Consider the following 24,878-nt stretch of genomic DNA (forward strand, 5'->3'; position numbering starts at 1 on the left):
TAGAAATGATACCCACAAATATTAAGCTCATTCTCTCAAAAGAGATACCAATATTGCAGACAAGTATTGGGAGAAAAGTACCTCAAGTATGCAATTTTTCAACCATTTCCAAGCAATCTCCCAAAATTTCAAAATCAAACAAATAAGTATGGTCCTCAACACATCAAGACAATGATTATGCAAATCAAAACAATACTAGAATCCTTTTTGAGTGAACCGGCATCAAATATGTTGTTATCTAAGCCAACTAAAGAAATGATCACATCCTTACCCTCAAACTAGCACACAAATCTAGTCCCGATCACCAAAACAAAGAGTAGACCTTTTATTAAAGCTTTATTCAACTAGGTGCGCTTATTCTTTTCACTCGATATATATTTTTTTTTATTTAATTTTTTTTTTGTAAGCACTAACCTAGAGGATCAAAGATGGAAGCACAGTGCAATGTATTGATCTATTAAGCTTTCTAGCGATCCATCAGGTCGAGCGTTATGTCAATGACTCCCAAACCAAATGGCTTAAGGGCACTAGATGTTCAAACACCCCTAAGGACTTACAAGCTCAAATCAACTAGGCTACAAATCAAAACAACCTCCTTCTAATCATTTTCCACTTATCACCTTTTAGTCGAATGACCAAAGTGCACAACCAAGTTTAAATTTGTAGAATATCACTACCACTACTAACTACTAATGTAGTAAGAGCAAGTAGGGATCGTCCCAAGGGAAAGGAAGAGTATTTTGAAATTAATGTTGGATTAGTAGGTCAAATGATTAAAAGAGGGGTTTGTTGGTTGAATTATACTACAATTTAAACTAAGGTAATGCAATGTAAAACAACTAAAACAAATGAGGTGTAGAGAATGAGAAAGGATTCTTAGGACATAGAGTTCACCACTAAGCATTGCCTTCCTAGACGTTTAATAATTGATGGATTAGGGGGATTATGTGTTGTAAAGGAAAGTGTGTGCCATTAATTGAAATATTAAATATAGATGGCCAAGTAAGCATGCATTGTCTAATCAATCTAGTGAATAGCACAATATATCAAATTAAGCCATTAATCCTTCCATAAGCCCACACAATTAATGCACACTCAAGAAATTAAAGAAATATACTACTTGTATTCATAAGCATGGAACATCAAACAATAAGAATGGATTATCTACCTATCTAGGAAATTAAAGCAATTACACTACAACTATGTTAATGACATAAAAATTAAACTAATTAAACTAAGGAGGTGGCATAATTCATCAAGAAATAAGTATGAACCACCAAATAAACCACAAGAGTAATCCATTTAAGCACAATGCCTTGACCATCACTAGATTCATAATATCAACACACATAGACATACATCAATGTCACAAAATCTAGAGAAAAACACATGAACATTCATTCTAGCATACATAGACATATGGATAGATTTAAATGATCAATTGGAAGTATTAAACTACACAAATCATGTAGAAACAAGATTTATATATATAAGAGGTCAAAACAAAAATTACAACACAAATCCCTATTAATTACAAAATATCAATGTTTATGAGGCATGCTTAGGGCTATCTCTAGCCCCAAGAGAATGGTTTACCTACTCATTGATGTTGTCATCCAACCCTCAACGGCTACCTCCATGGTAGAATTCATCCTCCTCCTTTGGTGTTTTTGGTAGAAACCTTAGATAAGTGGAAGAACTTTCCCAAAATGTATGTTTCTTCTCTAATCTCTAGCCAATTTTCTCTCTAACTAACCAACCTCTTACTAAAAATGGCCAAATTCCTTATATAGGTAACTCAAATGTTACACCCAATGGCCAGACCTCGTGGACTAGGACCTCCAAATGATTGCACCATAAGCGCACCTTCAATTTAGCTTGAAATCTATTTTGCACGCAATTTGAGGCATTTTGATCGATCACATGGTTACTCTGATCGATCGAAGTATATCAGTGCACTTTTTGGATAAGGACAAGGCTGAGATATTTTCGGAAAAAGGACAAAAGTGGTTGGTGAGGACAAGATCAAAAGGTTCGATCGATCGAATAAAAGGTTGGATTGATCGAATAGGAAATTTTCCTCAGGATAAGGACAAAGGGCTCGATCCATCATGGCAAGGTTGGAACGATCATAATATTATCGATCATAGCTTGGTCCGATCGATCGTAGAGGATTTTTTTCACCATTTTGCTTCCACTTTGCTCTTTTCTTCCAGTAGACTTGAGATTGCTTCTTTTAATACTCTAATTCAGCTGAATTGACTTATTTTGTGGATAAGTGTCTGAAAAGGGAAATAACATGAAATTAGACTAAAATGGGAAAATAAGATAGAATAAGGTCCTAGAACATTCAAGATTAAGGGGTTTTAATGCACACTTTTCAGCCCTTATCACACCCCCAAATTTAAATATTGCTAGTCCTTAGCAATGTATTACAAAGAAAAACAAGAAACCAACAACTATACAAAAATTAACTAGAAAGCAATAAATGGATAACGCCACTTTCGTAGGGAATACGATTGCATTTAGTACATGCAACAAGCCTTTTAAACCCCTAGGTTACTCCTAGTGGACGAGTGAAGTCTCATGAGGGTTTTCAGAAATGATACTTACAAACATTAATCTCTTTCTCACCAAAGAGGTGCCAATATTCTAAACAAGTATTGGAAGAAAACTACCTCAAGTATGCAATTTTTCAACCATTTCCAAGCAATCTCCCAAAATTTCAACATCAAGCAAGCAAGTATGGTCCTCCACACATTAAGACAATGATCATGCAAATCAAAACAACTCTAGAATCCTTTTTAAGTGAACCGACATCAAATATGTTGCTATCTAAGCCAACTAAAGAAATGATCACATTCGGCCTCAAGCTAGCACACAATTCTAGCACCGATCATCAAGACAAAGAATGGACCTTTTATTAATGCTTTATTCAATTAGGTGCACTTATTCTTTTTACTCGATTTTATTTTATTTTATTTTTTCTAACCCTAAGGATCAAAGATGGAAACAAGGTGCAATGTGTTGATCTATTAAGTTTTCTAGTGATCCATGAGGTCGAGCGTTAGGTCATTGACTCCTAAACTGGATGGCTTTAGGGCATTAGATGTTTAAACACCCCTAAGGACTTTGAAGCTCAAATCGACTAGGTTACAAATCAAAATAACCTTCATCTAATCATTTCCCACTTCGCACCTTTTGGGAGAAGTCCTTACTTTTTTATTTGCTATTGCAACCTTTTTTTTCTTTTTTTTTTTTTTTAACCTAGAGTTTGGGCCTCCACCTTTTGGTGCGAGAAATTCAGTACTTAATGAGGCTAGAATCCTGGCTACTTAGTGAAAAGGGAAATGTGCGGGGCCCCGCCGGTCCCTCATGGGCCCCCGCCAGGTGACCCCTCGGGCCTTATTTGACAATGCGCAGGCTGAGTTCTAAGGCTACGAATGCTTCCTAATTGATCCGGACAAGTTTCAAAACATTCCCTAACCTCATTCAAGCATCCAGAGCATGCTAAAACAAGGGGAAACTCAAAATGACCCCCCATGCACGAATTTTTAAATATTTTCATAGTATTTCATGAAGTCAAAATTTATATTGGATGCAATATAAATGCCATTGGCCTCTGGCCTCATCTCATACATGTCAAATACAGTACAAAAGGTGTGCTTATGTACACTTTACACATATGAAATCAAATATACACATTTTGACAAAAAGACTACAAGTGGCATTTCAAGCCAACCTTTACAAGAGTCATGAACAAGAATACACTTAAGGAACTTCAATTCATCGCAACGATCCCTGGATATTGTGTATCCTACACCAAGGCATCCATACTTGACAAAACCCCGAGTAACTTCAGGGTGAGTAAACAAGTTTACTCATAGAGAATGAGCATGCAGAGACTCGATATTCTTATAGATTTTTAGACTAACATAAAACGATTCAAAAGGGATCATGCCACCTAACGTCTATGTCAAAGGTGAGACTCAGGGACCATCCTAAGCTATTCATACAATTGAAAGGAGATACATGACATACATGCATACCGGTTACAAGTGTACTAAACGAAGATGAAAACATGCGAGATAAGTATACAAAACACAGGTATACTAAACGGAATCAGAAACACATAAGGCAAGTATACAAGACATGAGTATACTAAATGAAGTTCTAGATACAAGAAGCAAGTGCACGGTTTCAAGTGTGTCAAACGAGATCTAAATACATGAAGCAGGCATAATGTCTATGCAATTAAGCAAGGTAGGAAATACTCTATACAATCACGACAAGGTTCTTAGATCTTCAAGAGACAATACTTGAAATCTGAGGGTTCAAAGATTATGCTTGATAGTATAAACAATTACATGTGGTCCATGCCACCTAGAATCTAGGATCTTTCCTAAGTCATATTAACATGAAGCAACATGAGTCATGATGTCTATGAAATTGAACAAGGTTGGGATAATCCAAAGAACACGACAAGTTTATAAATTAACATGAATCACATTATCAATTCAATTAACATGATTAGAACATTCCAGTTAACATGATAAGAAGAATACATGAAGTCCAGGATAATGCATAATATCTATACAATTAGGCAAGGTAGGAACAATTCATATAACACGAAAAGAATTACACGTGAAATTAAGAACAATGCATAATATCTATGCAAGTGAACAAGATTGGAACATTCTAATTAACACGATAAGAGTTATACATGAAATCAAGAGTAAGACATAACATCTATGCAATTAAACAAGGATAGAACATTCCATGAAACATGAAAAGAGTCATAGATCTTCAAAGAATAGCACTTGAAATCTAAGGAGCAAAATCATGAATGAAGCATAAAATCTATGCAATGAAACAAGATTGGAGCATTCCACATACACGACAAGGTTTAAATCTTCAAGGAATAGTAACTTAAAATTTAAAGAGTGAAATCAACGAATGTGAAAACTCGGATATCGCCCGGATTAAAACCGTACTCTTGGGGTCACCTTAGGGCTACTAACCCGTGGGTACCTTCCCCTAGTGCGCACTATAGTGTAGGGAGCTCTCTATCTCCCATACTAGAACCAAGTTCTGGCCATATCAATTCTTGATTGATATCCCAAGTTCCAAAATCAACAAGTTGTGCAACCAAGAGTGTATCAAGATATAAGTAATGCATTAAACCACATTTCATGCACAACCAAGATTTTGGAACACACAAGTCATGCCCTAGATTCTCAACTATGATGGCATGTGAAATGTCAAGAAATCATGGTATGCATCTACATAGACTACAACTAAGATATATATATATATATATATATATATGTATATATATATAGCACATGGAATCCATTGATATAAGTATACAACTAGTATAAGATTAATGATTCAATCATCTGTTTAACAACACTTGAACAGTTAAATCATTCTAATGCAAAGGTGCAAGTTCATTAACTACATTAATAAAGCTAAGTTACAACAAGTCATGATACGTGCTAAATAGGCAAAAGGCCCATGAAATAGATGTCCAAATCATTAAAACACTAAGTAGAAATTAATTAACCTAATCAATTAATTTCTCTAGAAATCAAAGTTGTCCAAAAATTCTCAAAATAACATATGTGAATGTCCATTCCATGGTGATTGCAAATATCACACCGATGAGCGCTGAAAAGTGCATATTTAAACCCCTTAAGCGTAGGTATTCTAGGACCTTTATCTATCTTATTTTACCGTTTTGTATTGATTTCGTGTTATTTCCATTTTCAGGTACTTATCTCCAAAACAAGCTAACTCAGCCAAATTAGAGCATAATTGAAGCAATTCTGGGATGAATCAAAGAAAGGAGCAAAGTTGAGCAAATTTGAGCAAAGTTGAGCAAAAGGTGGAATTTCAGCAACTTCGATCGATCTCAAGAAAAGTTCGATCGATCCAAGTTTCAACGATCTCAGCACTTCAAGATGGATCTGAGCCATGTTTGTCCCTGTTCAAAGATCTCAAAAGTTCGATCGATCCAACTTCTTTCTCTGATCGATCGAACATTCTTGTCCTTATCCAAATGATTGATCTTATCTAGTTGTACCACCCTACCAACCACTTTTGTCCTTTTCCCAAAAATATCTTCAAAATATCTCAAATTTGTTTTTATCCAAAAAGGCGCCGCCATTGAGGATCGATCCAACCTAGGTTCAATAGATCTTAGCCATGTTCAATTGATCCAAGTCCAAGGTTCGATCGATCAAACTTCCTCCAATACGAAAAAGTTAAATTTCCAGCTCACAAAAAGTTGTCCTGTAATACCCCTAATTTCAAAAGGATAGTCTCGGTATTATTTTAATGATTTTAATTATATTTTAATTATTTATTTGGTTGCTTGGCTAATTGGTTACTTGTTTAATTAATTTAATTTTTTTGTTTACATGTGTTAGTTGACTTATTTGTTTAAATTAAATTATATGTGATGATGTGTATTTATTTAGGAATTTAATTGTAATTATTTTTCTTTATTTTTATTTTGTATTTATATTTTTTAAGGAATTGGATATGAATAGTAGTAATGGACCAACCAATTGAGTCCCATGGACTACTTGGATAGGAGGTTAAAGGGTACAGATAATTACCCATGGATAGTTGTATATATATAAATATATGAAGATATATATATATATATAAGGGAATTAATTTGTTAATTAATATTATTTATAATTAATATTATATATATATAATAATAATAATAATAATAAATAAATAAATAAATATTTATTTATAAGGGAATTAATTTGTTAATTAATATTTATTTTTTATTATTATTATTATTATATATATATAATATTAATTATAAATAATATTAATTAACAAATTAATTCCCTTATATATATATATATATATATTATATATTTTGTTTATCAATATATATATATAGAGATGTGTACGTGTGTATCTGTGAGGTATATATATACAAGGTACTGTTAAGGTAAAGGAAGTTACCTTGTATTGTTTAACTTTTGGTTTTATTTTATTTTATTATTTAAGTATAATATTAATAGTTTAAGGTAACTTTTAGAGAACTGATGTATATAGGTTGTGATTGGTGTGGGTTTGTTAGTACGGGTTAGGTGAGAAAAAGGTTAAGTATGTTATCCATATATATATATATTTATTAGGTTAGTCTGGTAAAGGGGTTTGGGGAAAGCAACAAAACACAGAGGAAAATTACGAACAGTGAGGGCGGCGCGAGAAAAAAGAGAGAAAAAGAAAAGAAAAGAAGAAGGATAGGGTTTTTGATCAAACAAATCTTTAAGACAAGTTCTATTTCTTCTCTTCTCCTTTGATTCACAGTACACAGGCTAAATTAGTTTCAGGAATTTAATTAAATTAATTGAACCAGATTCCATGATTGTATCTAAATTTATAGTTCATGTAAATACTAATGGGTTTGTGTTAATATTACATGGGTTGGTGAATTGGTATATGAATTGGGTTTTGCTTTATTGGTTCTTATGTTGATGTTCAGCAAGGAATTAAATTATCATACTTGTGAATTGTAATTTTAGTTTACTTCTCTTTTTCTAAAAATATATAATAATAATAAAAAAATTTAAATTAAATTCTAGTTTATGGCACTTAATGGATTAGTTGGTTCTCAATGTTTGGTTAATGTGATTTTGGACATCTGTGACCTAATCTAATTCAATAATGGATGTTAAAGTTATGGGTTCACAAATTGTGGTTTTCCCTTCAATTTTTGCTGCACTGAACTTGTTTTCAGTTTGAAAGATTTTGATTTTAACATTAGATTGTTGGTATCAAATACATTGGATAAGGGTTGAGTACTTTTTTATGCTTTCAAATTTACATGTTTTAAATCTTCTTTATATATAAAAGTGTACCGAAATTTAGGAGGAGTATACACATACGTGTAAGTATATATTTTTGTAACCCATGTAAAAACCATATTCAGAAGTTGTGAAAGTAGATAAAGTGTGTAATTAAATATATATGTATGATAGAAGTTTACATGCTAAGTATGGAATTTAATTAATTTTAAAACGACAAATTAATTAAATATTGTTGGATTAAATTATTTTAATCAAGTGTTTAGATTTAAATTAATTTAATCAGAATATGGAGATGTACAATTTAGTTGAGATGCAGGTTAATTTCTTGTGCTGTAAATTAAATGCATGCTACTTAGAATTGATATTTTTGCTCAAGTAAATGCAAAGGATGTGTATCTGATTTATATCATTTTTATTTGGATTATTATATGTAATTGTTATTTACATTATCCTTGGATTGGGAAATTTTATTTGGTTATATATGGATTAATGCACCATTATGGGATGGGGGCATATTAAGGATGGATTAACTTAAGAGTTAAGTCCTACCTATTTTTAATAAGGGAACGGATTAACTATAGTGTTAAGTCCTACTTATTTGTGTCAGGTCAACGGAATAGTTGGATGACATTTTTTTAAAATAATAATTGGATAGGTTACTTTGATGGTTGGATTATGACGGATTTTACATATATAATTATACGCCATGATATAAGCTTGAGTCTCAGGACCAGTGGTTAGGGTGCGTATATCGCCAGGATGTGTAGTTAGATATAGTGTAGTTGTGTACCCTGGTAGGTCTAGGTACTCATGCCCACTATATGTGCGCTTTGCATGTTACCTACTATTCAGGGTGAGACAACTCTATAGTCTAGTAAGGTTCCTCTAGTGTGTATATATCTATAAATGGACTATTTAGTTATTGTTGGTTTAATTAGGATGTGTACGTGTATCGGGTCTCTGTTTGGGATGTAGTAGATTAGAACTTGTTTGTGGGCCTGACCCACCATTATTTTTCAGATGTTCGTCAGTTCCAGTCTTAAAGATTGTTCGTGCCGAGCAGAGATAGCTATTCACTCTTCTGGCTCTATGTAGGACTCTTATTCATGATTTACTCATTAGTTTTATTTCGGTTCAGTTATTTCAGTTAGGATATTATTAGGGGTTCATAGTATGGATTCCCGAGGATTGGAGGATTTTATAATGGAATTTTGATAATTATTTATTTGAGGATTTTTAGATAAGGATTTAATATTTAGTTCCCTTCAGCTTCTTATTTATTTATTTCTTTATTATTCTTTTTGTATTCAAATGCTTGTTTAAATATTAATTGTTTGATATCCCTTGTATTCTGTGCTCGGACTTGATCACCTGTGGCTCTAGAATCGAGGGGTATCACAGTTGGTATCAGAGCACTCCAGGTTTAAGTGTCTCTAGGTATCTATCCTTTTAAGACTTCCACGTAGCGTATTATTTTATTTAGAGCCTAAGTTTAGGATTCATTGTATTCTTTTACGATCTGCTTGAATCGTACTGATGTCTGTCTTTCTATGTTAACAGAATGGTTAACGTTAGAAGAAGACGGGACAATCAGAGGAACAGGTAGTACAGGGAAGCAGCACATAGGCAGCAAGATTTCCTACGGTGTCAGCAAATGGAGGAAGAGCAACAACTGCCTGGGTTTCAGGTGGAGGATCAAGAGGAAGAGGGTCAGTTGCACATAGAGCATGAGGAAGTCTAGTGGACTCGGGAGTCTCAGGATCGGGGCTACAGTCAGGGCAAGGATCCAGAGTTTCCTCCCCATATCAATGATCTCATTGCTCGGGCTATAGAAACAGGTATAACAGCTGCACTTCGCAATCAGCCACAGGTTCAGCAAGCACCTATACCAGCACCAGTGGTTCAGACTGATTCATAGGAAAAAGCTAGGAGTTCTTTTACAAAGGGGAGTCCACCTGTGTTCTCAGGCTCCACCGATGCGAAAGCAGCTCACCAGTGGAAACAGGACATTGAGCGACATCTTCGAATGGTTAAGTGCACAGAGGTTCAGAAGCAGATGCTTGCTACTTTCAAGCTTGTAGGGGATACACTCCAGTGGTGGGAGTCAGTTACTTCTGTGGAGGAGAGGACTTCATTGACTTATGATCAGTTCAGTGCTCGATTCGATGAGAAGTACTTTCCATATGCCGTCAGGAAAGCTATGAAGACAGAGTTCCTTAATCTACAGCAGGGAAACATGACAGTGGCAGAATATGAGCAGCAGTTCACGCGCTTATCTGTTTTTGCTCCAGAGGAGGTAGATACAGAGGAAAAGAAACGTAATAGTTTCGTTAAGGGACTTATGTGGTCTATTAAGTGATCTATTATAGGTAGTCCAGCCTACACTACTTATGCTCAGGTGATAGACGTCGCTCTACAGCAGTATCAGTTGACTGTGGATTTCAGACAGGCTAGGGGTGAGAAGCGGAGTGACAGAGACTCTGCTAATCAGTCAGCTGAGAAAAGGAATGGCAATGGACACCGACACAATGATAAAGGCAGATTCCAGGGTCAGCAGTCTTGGAAGAAGCACAAGGGTGGTTCAGATGCTCACAGAGATGGGGCACCTATTCAGAGGCAGCAGAATGGGGGACCACGGGCAGGACAGGATTAGCCACAGGCTAACCAGCAGAGAAGGCCATTTGGTACTTTCAAGGGTACTTGCTATACTTGTGGGGAGCTTAGACACACTTCCAGGCAGTGTCCTAAAGTAGGACAGGGTCAGCATGTGCAGCAGGGACAGAGGGCACCATTATCTTTACCCGCTCCACAGATTCCGCGCATTTAGGGACAGACCTTCCTGGCTTTACCAGTACGTCTACAGCTACAGGGACAGGCACCGCAACAGTTGCATTACGGCAAGGTATACAACCCTAGGCCACAGGATGTTTAGGTGCCTCAGGCTGTTAAGGGTATGTTTCTTATTCATGGTTCATTGGGGCATGTTTTATTTGATACAGGGTGCTACACACTCATTTGTTTCTAGATCTTTTGTTACTTTATCTGGGATGACGATGCGGGTATGCAGTAGACTTCAGGGTATTTCTACACCTTTAGGCAATACAGCCATTTTACATGAGAGTGATGGGCCTATGACACTAGATATTGGTAGACTTAGATTTCTAGCCAATCTATTGGTCCTGGACATGCGCATATATGACGTGATACTCGGGATGGATTGGTTAACCCACTACCATGCCTAAGTTAATTGTTATGATAGGTCTGTTGTTTTTACCATACCTGGTCAGGATATGTACGTCGTCGTTATGCCACGTTCTAACGGGGTTGCTAGCACTTATTTGTTCCATATGGAGGAGGAAACAGAGGAAGAGGTTGATGTGTCATTGGATAGCATACCAATTGTACAGGACTTTCCGGATGTGTTTCAGGAGATTCCAAGGTTGCCACCTAGTCGCAAGATAGATTTTGTGATTGACTTAGCTCCAGGCACTATGCCTATTACTAGGGCACCATACAGGATGTCACCAGTGGAAATGAGAGAGCTGAGGGATCAGATTCAGCAATTACTCAGCCAGGGTTTTATTCGTAGGAGTACTTCACCCTGGGGAGCACCAGCTCTGTTTGTGAAGAAGAAGGATAGTTCACTCCGCTTATGTATAGATTACAGGGAGTTGAACAAGGTTACTATTCGTAACAAGTATCCGTTACCCAGAATTAATGATCTTTTTGATTAGTTGAAGGGAGCTACATACTTCTCTAAAATTGATCTGCGTTATGGATATCATCAACTTCGTGTTAGGGAGCAAGATGTTCCTAGGACAACGTTTCTCACTAGATATGGTTCTTATGAGTTTCGTGTTTTGCCTTCCGGATTGACTAATGCACCAGCAGTCTTCATGGATTTAATGAACAGAGTCTTCAGGACTTACTTAGATCAATTTGTCATCGTCTTCATTGATGATATCTTGATTTATTCTAAGTCAGAGGACGATTATGCTAGACATCTTCGCACAGTGTTACAGACGCTTCGTGAACACCAGTTATATGCCAAATTTGAGAAGTGTGAATTTTGGCAGCGAAAAGTAAAGTTTCTGGGTCATGTCGTGTCAGAGAAGGGGATAGCAGTAGATCCGGCCAAGGTCTCAATAGTGGTAGAATGGGGACAACCTACTTTACCTACAGAGATTCGGAGTTTTCTCGGATTGGCAGGATACTATCATAGGTTTATTCAAGGGTTCTCGAAGATAGCAGGACCACTCACTCATTTGACTAAGAAGGGTGTACGGTTCGTATGGGATGAACATTGTCAGAAAGCTTTTGATGAGCTAAAGAGCAAGTTGACTTCTGCACCGGTTCTGTCTACGCCACAGAGTGGGATAGAGTATCTTGTCTATATAGATGCTTCTTTGCAAGGTCTTGGGTGTGTTTTGATGCAGGAGGAACGACCAATTTTGTATGGATCTCGTAAGCTCAAGCCTCATGAGCTTAATTATCTAACGCACTATTTGGAGTTAACAGCTGTGGTCTTTGCCTTACGTATTTGGAGGCATTATCTGTTAGGAGAGTCTTTTAGATTATTTAGTGATCACAAAAGTCTGCAATATTTATTCACTCAGCGGGAGCTGAATATGAGACAACGTCGATGGTTAGAGTTTGTGAAAGACTATCATTTCTCTATACAGTACTATCTAGGGAAAGCGAATGTGGTGGCAGATGCGCTCAGTCACTGACCCTATGCTAGCCTTTCTGCATTATTCGCCACTGAGTGGGATGCTTTGAAGACAGTTGATGAGTTGTCCGATGCTTTTATGACTTGCATAGTAGTTACACCTTCTATCATTCACAATGTACTAAAGGCATAACTCACAGATCAGCAGTGCATTGATAAGGTTACAGAGCTAGCTTCTGGAGAGGTTCCATTTTATCATGTGGGACTGATGGAGGCTTGAGGTACAAAGGGCATTTAATAATACCTTTTCCTAATGAATTGAGAAAGGATGTGATGATTGAGACTCGCCATTTTGAGTTTTCCGTTCATCTAGGAGGAGACAAGATGTATCAGGATATGAAACGGCAGTTTTGGTGGGCAGGTATGAAGAAAGACATTGTTATCTTTGTCTCTAAGTGTAGTACTTGCCAGATGGTCAAGATCAATCATCAGAGGCTGCCAGGTGCTCTACAGCCACTACCGATACCGGAGTGGAAATGGGAGAGCATTTCTATGGATTTTGTGGAAGGATTGCCCATTTCTTTCAAGGGTGATCACAATTCCATTTGGGTCATTGTGGATAGACTGACTAAATCAGCTTATTTCCTACCTATTCACACTGACTTCACTACGGAGTAGTTGGCGAGGCTTTACATTTCAGAGATTGTGAAGCTACATGGAATTCCATTGTCTATTATATCAGATAGGGATTCGAGCTTTGTGTCTGGATTTTGGAAAAGCTTTCAGCAAGCTTTGGGTACAAAATTACATCTTAGCACTGCTTATCATCCTCAGACTGACGGACAGACGGAGAGGGTGAATCAGATCATGAAAGACATGCTTCGGTCGTGTGTTCTGGATTTCAAGGGCCACTGGGATAATTACTTGCCACTGGTGGAGTTTGCATACAACAATAGTTTCCAGAAGACTATTGGTATGGCACCATTTGAGGCATTGTACGGCCGACCATGTCGATCACCTGTTTGTTGGACGGAAGTTGGAGAGAGCAGATTCTTGGGTCCTGAGTTTATTAAGGATACTTCTGAGAAGATTGCTCTTATTAGGGATCACATGCGTACTGCTCAGAGTAGGCAGAAGAGTTATGCTGATCGGCGTACTCGTGCTTTGGAGTTTAGGGTTGGAGATCAGGTTCTACTCAAAGTGTCACCTATGAAAGGCGTTATGCACTTTGGGAAGAAAGGGAAGTTGTCACCGTGGTTTATCGGTCCATTCATGATCACGGATCGCGTTGGAGCTGTTGCTTCCGGATAATTTGGATCGCGTACATAACGAGTTTCATGTTTCCATGTTACGGAAATTTCTACGAGATGAGGATCGGTATCAGCATGTCGATGTTGGTGAGATTGAGTTGCAACTGGATGCAACATATGTGAAGCCATCGTGTCGCATTATAGACCGTAAGGATCATGTTCTTCGTAATAAAGTCATATCGTTAGTACGTGTCCAGTGGAGTCACCATAATGAGGCTGAGTCTACTTGGGAACAAGAGGGTGTCATTCGCTCATAGTTTCCAGTTATATAAAAGGATAGTCTCGGTATTATTTTAATGATTTTAATTGTATTTTAATTATTTATTTGATTGCTTGGCTAATTGGTTTCTTGTTTAATTGATTTAATTTTTTTGTTTACATGTGTTAGTTGACTTATTTGTTTAAATTAAATTGTATGTGATGATGTGTATTTTTTTTAGGAATTTAATTGTAATTATTTTTATTTAATTTTATTTTGTATTTATATTTTTTAAGGAATTGAATGTGAATAGTAGTAATGGATCAACCAATTGGGTCCCATGGACTACTTGGATAGGAGATTAAAAGGTTACAGATAATTACCCATATATAGTTGTATATATATATATATATATATATATATATATATATATATATATATAATGGACTACTTGGATAGGAGGTTAAAAGGGTATGGATAATTACCCATATATAGTTGTATATATATATATAAGGGAAGTAATTTGTTAATTAATATTATTTATAATAGTTGTATTTTTATTTATTATATATATATATATATATATATATATATATATTTTGTTTATCAATATATATATATATATATATAGATGTGTACGTGTGTATCTGTGAGGTATATATATACAAGGTACTGTTAAGGTAAAGAAAGTTACCTTGTATTGTTTAACTTTTGGTTTTATTTTATTTTTTATTATTTAAGTATTATATTAATAGTTTAAGGTAACTTTTAGAGAACTGATGTATATAGGTTGTGATTGGTGTGGGTTTGTTAGTACGGGTTAGGTGAGAAAAAGGTTAAGTATATTATATATATATATATATATATATATATATTTATTTATTTATTAGGTTAGTCTAGTAAAGGGGTTTTGGGAAAGCAACGAAACACAGAGGAAAATTACGAAAAGTGAGGGCGGCGCGAGAAGAAAAAGAGAAAAAGAAAGAGAAAGAAGAAAGATAGGGTTTTTGATCAAACAAATCTTTAAGGCAAGTTCTATTTCTTCTCTTCCCCTTTGATTCATAGTTTACACATGCTAGATTAGTTCCAGGAATTTAATTAAATTAATTGAACCGGATTGCATGATTGTATCTAAATTTATAGTTCATGTAAATACTAATGGGTTTGTGTTAATATTACATGGGTTGGTGAATTGGTATATGAATTGGGTTTTGCTTTATTGGTTCTTATGTTGATGTTTAGCAACGAATTAAATTATCATACTTGTGAATTGTAATTTTAGTTTACTTCTCTTTTTCTAAAAATATATTAAAAAAAAAAAAATTTAAAATAAATTCTAGTTTATGGCACTTAATGGATTAGTTGGTTCTCAATGTTTGGTTAATGTGATTTTGGACATCTGTGACCTAATCTAATTCAATAATGGATGTTAAAGTTATGGGTTCACAAATTGTGGTTTTCCCTTCAATTTTCGCTACACTGAACTTGTTTTCAGTTTGAAAGATTTTGATTTTAACATTAGATTGTTGGTATCAAGTACACTGGACAAGGGTTGAGTACTTTTTTATGCTTTCAAATTTACATGTTTTAAATCTTCTTTATATATAAAAGTGTACTGAAATTTAGGAGGAGTATACACATACATGTAAATATATATTTTTGTAACCTATGTAAAAACCATATTCAGAAGTTATGAAAGTAGATAAAGTGTGTAATTAAATATATATGTATGATAGAAGTTTACATGCTAAGTATGTAATTTAATTAATTTTAAAATGATAAATTAATTAAATATTGTTGGATTAAATTATTTTAATCAAGTGTTTAGATTTAAATTAATTTAATCAGAATATGGAGATGTACAATTTAGTTGAGATGCAGGTTAATTTCTTGTGCTGTAAATTAACTGCATGCTACTTAGAATTGATATTTTTGCTCAAGTAAATGCAAAGGATGTGTATCTGATTTATATCATTTTTATTTGGATTATTATATGTAATTGTTATTTACATTATCCTTGAATTGGAAAATTTTATTTGGTTATATATGGATTAATGCACCATTATGGGATGGGGGCATATTAGGGATGGATTAACTTAAGAGTTAAGTCCTACCTATTTTTAATAAGGGAACAGATTAAACATAGTGTTAAGTCCTACTTATTTATGTCAGGTCAATGGAATAGTTGGATGACATTTTTTTAAAATAATAATTGGATATGTTACTTTGATGGTTGGATTATGACGGATTTTACATATATAATTATACGCCATGATATGAGCTTGAGTCTCAGGACCAGTGGTTAGGGTGTGTATATCGCCAGGATTGGTCTAGGTACTCATGCCCACTATATGTGCGTTTTGCATGTTGCCTACTATTCAGGTTGAGACAACTCTATAATCTAGTGAGGTTCCTCTAGTGTGTATATATCTATATATGGACTATTTAATTATTGTTGGTTTAATTAGGATGTGTACGTGTATCGGGTCTCTGTTTGGGATGTAGTAGATTAGAACTTGTTTGTGGGCCTGACTCACCATTATTTTTCAGATATTCATCAGTTCCAGTCTTAAAGATTGTTCATGCCGAGCAGAGACAACTATTCACTCTTCCGACTCTACGCAGGACTCTTCTTCATGATTTACTCATTAGTTTTATTTCCATTCAGTTATTTCAGTTAGGATATTATTAGGGGTCCACAATATGGATTCCCGAGTTGTAGTTTAATTAATTACTGGTATCAGAGGATTGGAGGATTTTATGATGGAATTTTGATAGTTATTTATTTGAGGATTTTTAAATAAGGATTTAGTATTTAGTTCCCTTCAGCTTCTTATTTATTTATTTATTTATTTATTATTCTTTTTGTATTCAAATGCTTGTTTAAATATTAATTGTTTGATATCCCTTGTATTCTGTACTCGGACTTGATCACCCGTGGCTCTAGAATCGAGGGGTATCACATGTCGTTTATCAAATCATTGGGGAATTTTTGCTGTACGACCCCAGCTCATTTTGGGTGTCATTTGACCTACCTATATATCGTATCATATCATATCATACCTTGTAGAACTTTTAGGGCGGAAAAAAAGAAAAGGAGGAGGCTAGAGACACCATTGGAGACTCTTCATCAACCAAGGAGCAGATTTCTTCCATGGAGCTTGCCCTTGAAGGTTGGAGGACATCATCCATGAGTGGCTAGACACCTTTTGGGGCTAGAGTTAGCCCTAAGCATGCTTCCTACTTCTTGATTTATGTATTTTTGAAGGGATTTGTATTGTGACTCATGTCTTGACACTTATATATATATAGATCTTGTTTATTCAATGATTTATGTGGTTTAATGCTTCCAATTGATCATTTTATTCTATCCATATGTCTATGTATGCTAGAATAGATGTTCATATATTTGTCTTTATTTCTTGTGTTATTGATGCATGTCTATGTGTATTGATGCTATAGATCTAGAGATTGTCAAGACATAGTGCTTAATGTCATGTTCTTGTGGTTTATTTGATGGTTCATACTCATTGCTTGATGGATTGTACCTCTTCCTTAGTTTACTTAGTTTAATTTCATGTCATTAGCTTAGTTGTAGTGTAGTTGTTAAATGGGAGGATAATCCATGCTTGTTGTTGATATTTCATACTTATGAAAAGCAAGTAACATGTATTTCTAACCTTGTGATGTGTTTGGATTGTGAGCTTAAAGAAAGGATTAATGGCTTAATTTGATATGTTGTGCTATCCACTATATTGTTTAGACAATATATACCTAATTTGTCATCCATGCTTGTTGAAATAACCACACACACACACTTAGTTGCAATACATGTTTTTCTCCTCATTAATCATTCATTAAAGGTGTAGAAAAGCTATGCTTAGTGGTGATCTCTAAACCCCAAGATCTCTCTCTCTTTTATTCTCTCTATGGCATTATTGTTTACTTTAATTTAATTTGCATCTAATTTAATTCAACCAACCAACCACTATTTTGATCACTCGACCTACTAACCCTAATTTTGATTCCTCAACCTAGTATGACAACTCAATCCCTTGGGACGATCCCTTCTCACTCATACTACATAGTATAGATGTTAAGCGATTTATAAATTTAAATTATGGTGCTCACTTGACACTAATTTCCAAACTTAAAGTTTTATGCATTGTTTTGTGCACCGCCCGAGAAGGCATCATAGTTTTTGGCGCCGTTGCCGGGGATTGATTGATTGGCAACGTTGTATTTGTGGAATCAATTAGGAATTAGTACTCTTTTGATCGTGTCTTTACTTTGTTTTCAATTTTTGTTACTTATTGTGTTTGTTCTTGTTTGACTAGGAGAATTGGGCTAAGAAGGTGAGCAAAGGAGTATTCCAAGCAAAAGAGTTAAGCAAGCAAGACAAAATGCTAAAAATCTAAAAATTTGCTAAGCTAAGCTAAAAATTTGGAGTTGAAGTGCTAAAGGACCTTTGTGAGCTTTTCTTTACTCGTCCCTTAGTTAAATCGTCGGCCCGCATGGAGGTTTGTAATTCAATTCTTAGATAAATCGTGAGCCCACATGGAGGTAATTTGCTTTTTCTTGCATATTGTTTAAGCATAGGAGTATGAGAACATTGTATGTGGAGGAAGTTTGTTGATTATTGACTTGTTGTGAAGGTGAAGTGTTTGTGTCATTGCTTCTTGTGTTGCATTGTGCATACATGATCGTAGATCATTGAGACCCACTCTTGTCCCTTTAAATTTTCATCCTGAATTCATTGTTCAAAATCCTAGGGGAAGAGGTAGTTCTAGTCAATCCATTTCATCAATGGAAGGACACAATGAGGACCATGTGGAGGACCTTGGTCACATAGACCAACAATCCTCCACACTAATGTGCATCATGATAACATGCAAGTTCCATTAGGCATGCTAAGACCATATGTTCATCCACCACAACAACAAGGCCAAGTTCCATTAGGAATGCCAAGGCTAATCTATGCTCCACCACCTCCCATCATTCAAGGTAACCAAGGTGCCCATGTTGCACCTCCAATTGCTAATCCTCACCTTGCTTTAAGAGATCACTATGTGCCTAATGAATATAATGCACCCTTGTGCATTCAATTACCACTATTTGGAGCACACCACTATGAAATCAAGTCACAAACCATTCAAATGCTTCCTAATTATCATGGACTTCCAAGTGAAAAACCTTACAAGCATTTGGATGAGTTTCTTGAAGTTTGTTCCACCGTAAAATATACGGACATGCTAGAAGAGGTATTAAGGCTTAAACTTTTTCCATTTACCCTTAAAGACAAGGCAAAATATTGGTTTAACAATCTTAGGCCTTTTTCAATAACTTCTTGGGCGGAAATGCAACAAGAGTTCTTAAAGAAGTACTATCTAGTTTCTAAGACCAATGCCATGAGAACCTCAATTCGAGAATTTTCACATGGGGATGGAGAAACATTTCATGAGGCATGGGAACGCTTTAATAAATTGCTTAGGAAGTGTCCACATCATGACATGCCCAAATGGCAATTAGTTCAATATTTCTTTGAGAGCTTATCGGACAATTACAATGGCATGGTTGATGCTTCCATAGGTGGCTGTTACATTGATTGGTATGAGGATGACGTGTGGCGTCTTTATGAGAGCATGAATGAAAATTCTTTGCATCATACTTTATCTTCGAAGAATGGTAGAAATTCTAGTGGTAGGAAGAGTGTTGTCTTACATCAAGTCAACCACTCTAATGAAATTGCCGCCGAAATGAAATCATTATCTCAAAGGTTTGATCAATTTTTGATCAATTAAAACTCGGCGAATCAAATATCTTCCTTCCCTAACCATTCTCATCATGCATCTAATGAGACATGTATGACTTGTTCAAGTGTTTTACATTCTACTTCCAATTGTCCCCGTGGACATATGCAAAGTGAGCATCATGAACAAGTAAATGTTGTTTTTATTAATCAAGAGAACAATCCTTATGGAAATCATTACAATCCTAGTTGGAGGAATCATTTGAATTTCTCTTGGAAAAACCAAGGGGAGGGCTCAAACACTTCCCAAGGCGGTTTTCAAGTAAAGTACATTCCACCTCCAATGCAAAGACAAGGTTCCCAAGGTTTTAGATCATCATATCAATCACAAGGAAACCAATTTTCAAATTCTCATTTTCCTAATCAACCATCATATTCCCAAAGAAATGTTAGAAGTCCCGCTTTTGAAGAGAAAGTTTTGACCGCTTTGGGCACTTTAGAGGCAAACACACAATTACTTCATTCTCACTCTCAATCCATTGCAAAGCTAGAAACCCAAGTAGGGCAAATAGCTAGTACTTTAAATGCAAGAGAGAAGGGAAAAATGCCTTTGAATGCCCCACAAAAGCAACAATTTGTTGTGGAGACTCATTCCTCATCGGAAGGTCACATAATAGAGCATATCAATGTGGTGACTACCTTGAGAAGTGGAAGGATTGTGGACAACCAAGTGGGTGTGTCCAATGAAGAGAGTGAACTAGTGCAACCACAAGTTAACACCCGTCCCGTTTCATATCATATTCCTCGTTCATTGCATGTGCATGACCATATAAATGAGAATGTGTTGAAAAGTGATTTGAAAAGTGATTTTGAAAAGAAAGATTTGCAAAATGATTTGAAAACTTCTTGTGTTGAAGAGACTTCAAAGAAAAATTCTGAAAAGGTTTTTGAATCAAAAGCTTAATTTCCGGATGCCTTAAAAGGATCCATTTCAAATGACAAGCAAAAGGCCAAAGTGAATGAAATCATGGACGTGTTTAGGCAACTGAAAGTCAATCTTCCACTTTTGGATGCAACCAAGCAAATTCTGACTTATGCCAAATTCTTGAAGGACTTGTGCACCCAAAAGAGGAAGAACAAAAGCCAAGCACCTAGAAAAGTGGTCTTAACCGAACAAGTGAGCTCAATTTTGCAGCATAACACTCTTCTAAAGTTTAAGGACCCCGGTTCACCTACTACTTCATGCCTCATTAGTGATTATATCATTAATCGGGCTCTTCTTGATCTAAGAGCTAGTGTTAATCTTCTTCCATGCTCAATATATGTCAAATTAAGCTTAGGAGATTTAAAACCGACGTCGGTAGTTTTGCAACTTGCTGACCGATCAATAAAAAAGCCTAGGGGTATCATCGAGGACGTATTGATTAAAATTAATAAATTCTTCTTTCCCGTTGATTTCGTTGTCATTGACACGGAACCGGTCCCAAATCTTAAGAGCCAAATTCCCGTTATCCTTGGCCGTCCTTTCTTGGCAACCGCGAATGCCAACATCAATTGTAGGACGGGGATAATGAAGATCTCATTTGGCCACATGAAGGTAAAGTTGAATATTTTTAATCCAACCCCCAATTCATTTGACAAGTATGAAGAAATCAATGTTGTAGAAAAATGTCATGACCTTAAAAGTGAAGGAATTGAGTTTTTGTGTGAGACCAAAGTTTCAAAAAGTCCATCTTCAACCTTGAAACCAAAGAAAGTTGTTTCAAAATCTTGTTTTAAAAGGGCGTGGAAGCCCAAAGATTCTCTTGACCAAGGACCAAAAGCGTCTTTTGAGCTTAATCCAACAAGTTCCTTAAAGAACCATTTGTTGGGTGGAGTTCAAAGCACTTATCACCCCATTGAGGAGGGGATACACTATAAGATGTTTGATCCGGGCTAAAAGAGCCCAACGTCTTGCTAGAGACGTTAAAGACTAGCAAAACATTTCGTAGGGTATCAAAACCCTATTCCTCCCTCATTTCTATCTTTAATTTCAATTCTTGCGAAGTCTAGATACTTGTTTTTGGTTCATATGCATTGCTAGGAACTATGATTAGGACTGCATGCACTTTTATGTTGAAATTGAGCATTTTGCATAAGTTCGATCGATCGAAATTTGACCTGCATCCAACACTTAGAAAATTTTTGACCTGCATCCAAATCACCTCTCTGTCCCATCATTCGAACTTGTTCTCAGATCGATCATAAGTTCTTAGATCGATCCAAACTTCAAGTTCGATCGATCTTGAGTTCCAACACTTAGAAAAATTTCTGAACCCAAAAACCTGCATATTTTTAGCTCTCTGTCAGATCAATTAAACATTTTTTTCAGATCGATCTCTGTTTTTCATCTCATTGCTTTGACTTTGTTTTGACTTTTTAATTTTAAAAATTTCAAAAATATTTTTATTTTATTTTATTTTATTATTTTATTATTTTATTTTCCAAAAATCCCAAAAAGATTTTATTTTATTTTAATTCTTCAAAAATCCAAAAATTTTTTATTTTCAATTTTTAATTTTTAGTTTTTAATTTTTAATTTTTAGTTTTAAATTTTTTATTTTTAATTAAAATTCAAAAAAAAAAAAAAAAAAAAATTCAAAAATTTCAAAATTTTTTCAAAGGAGAGATCATTTCAGTTCGATCGATCTGAGGTCTCAGTTCGATCGATCGAACTGGTTCGGGGAAGTTTTTAAAAAATAAAACCGAGGGTTTGTAGATCGATCTAACCCTCTCAAAACCCTATCCCTCTCATAGCCGCTACACCCACCCACCTTCTCCATCTCCGGCGAGCTTCATCTCATCCCGAATCACTATCTCTCCTCTTAGATCTCGGATCTCGTCACTTCTTCGCACCTCATCTCTTTTCTCTCATTTTTGGTAAGATCCGAGACTTTATTTGTGATTTCAAGCTTCAATATGATGTAGCCATGCTTTGAATGTTAAATCCATGTTATTTTGACGATGAAACTCTCCATTGATGAAGCTTTGACTCACTTTATATATATATGTATATATGTGTATGTATATTTTGTTAGATTTTTAATTTTTGATTTATTTTGGGAGTATGGGCCTTCTTAGGTGATTAAGATTGATGCTTTGTGTGTTGATGGGTCCACGACCATGTTCGTGAAGGCCCCGTGCAATCCACGTCACAGATCTGTGACTGTCCACGTTCTTCGCAGAGTTCGATCGATCGAACATATTTCTCAGATCGATCTAGTGAGATCGATTGAACTTAGTTACTTAATTTCTCAGATTGATCATGAAAGATCGATTTCACATTCTTTGTGATCGATCGAACTTCACAGATTTCATATACACATTCCATACATCTTATCGTGTGTCTATGCTATCTTATTCATGCCCAATACCTGTGATTCTCCAAATTGGATGCATCTTACACTTATACTACTTAGCATGTTCACATCCTGTCACTTCCATAGATTCATGTCATTTATCTGTTTTGTTTATCTTACTTGACATACATGATTCTATTTTGTGCTTAAATTCTTTATTCTGGCACTGACTTCCCTTGCAAGTTTTCAATTATTTTACAAGCCATGGCTTGGGTCAAAACTGTAGCCTGCGGACACTATCACCGTCGAGGTAGGTAGACTTTTGATGACGAGGCCGGTCCATCTCATGCCCAGGACCCCATACAGGAAGAGCCAGCTGAGCCCACACAGTCTCCCCATTCTGACACCAGATTACACTCTGATACTGGCGCATCTCCTTCACACGGTGACGCTGAGGCTGAGCACATACCATCTCCGCCACCACAGCCAACTCAGCCAGTCCAGGAGTTAGACCAGCCATTACGCAGATACTCACGCCTTCCAGTGGCGCATGAGTCAGTCTTCGACACAGACTTCTTTTCCTGGTCGATACTTACCCGATCAGCTTATGAGGATATACTACGGAGGGGCCTTGCAGCCATTCTTGCCCTTGTCACATACCCGGTGTACCCGAGGCTAGTACGGATGTTCTTCCAGAACCTCCGGCCTGCCCCGCGTAACATAGCGGAGTTGAGGACCTCCATTGATGGCCATCTGATTCCTATCACTGTGGACACATTATCCAGATCGTGCAATTGTTCAAATGACTGCCCTTCAGAGCTACAGGAGACATATCCCAGGCTATACCGGCCTTCATATGCAGATATGACTGTTCTTTTCACAGGTCATTATGCCGATGGCTAGACCTTCGCCACCCGCACCTATTTGCCAGATGACTTGTGGTTCTTTGACTCAGTCTTGTTCCGCAATGTCTTCATGGCCGGTCATAAGAGTCAGCGGAGAGGTGACTATTTGACAGCTCTATACGCTTTCGATACAGGGCATTAGCTGTCTATCTCTGCGCTAATCTGGAGTGTGATGAGGAAGCTCTATGATAATCACATTAGGAAGGAGAGGCCCAAAAGGGCTAAGTCTCTCCCATTTGGCCACCTCATCACCCAGATCTTGCTAGACTAGCGCTATCCTTTCCATCCATGAGAGCACCCTAAGCGAGGATCCTGTCACTTCCAGAAGAAGGACTAGGATAAGAGCTACAATGCTATTATCAAGAGATTATAGGATAACGCAGTAGAGGTGGCAGAGGAGCTAGAGGCTGAAAAGGCACCAGTAGTAGAAGACCCGGCAGTGGATGACGTAGCAGTCGATCCGGCTGCCGTACAGGACATTGATTAAGAGTAGCTTGCCGAGGACGCAAAGCAACACTCTCCAGTTGGGTCACCCATTCATGATGAGGAGCAGGCTCAGGATCATTATTCTTCTGATCCAGCACCTGAGGCTCTAAATCATATACCCAGCTTTGGAGAGCGTCTTTAGACTCTGGAGGACATAGTGGTAGCTATCCGCGCAGAGACCGTCGCCCTCAGAGCTGACATTGCTACCCTTCGCATGGATGTCATGGCCGCATTTCTTGATCTATCCCGAGACATCCGCGGAGCCCGCCCTGCCCGTCCTGCCTCATCCACCTGAGATTCCTAGCCTCTCTTCCTTATTATACTTAATATTTGTGATACTGACTACATTTTTGTCACTGTATACTATTTTTGCAGCCGGTC

The 24,878-nt window shown here is 36.4% G+C and overlaps 1 pseudogene; it reads right to left on the reverse strand.

Annotated features, from left to right (window-relative positions):
- Nucleotides 1-19,432: 19,432 nt before the first annotated feature.
- Nucleotides 19,433-19,531, reverse strand: LOC132305933 (small nucleolar RNA R71; annotated as a pseudogene).
- Between the last annotated feature and the right edge of the window lie 5,347 nt (nucleotides 19,532-24,878).

The sequence above is a fragment of the Cornus florida genome, unplaced genomic scaffold (genome assembly GCF_030987335.1).
Source record: "Cornus florida cultivar Cherokee Brave unplaced genomic scaffold, ASM3098733v1 CherokeeBrave_3.0.0_Hap2_Chr04, whole genome shotgun sequence".
Classification (NCBI taxonomy): domain Eukaryota; kingdom Viridiplantae; phylum Streptophyta; class Magnoliopsida; order Cornales; family Cornaceae; genus Cornus; species Cornus florida.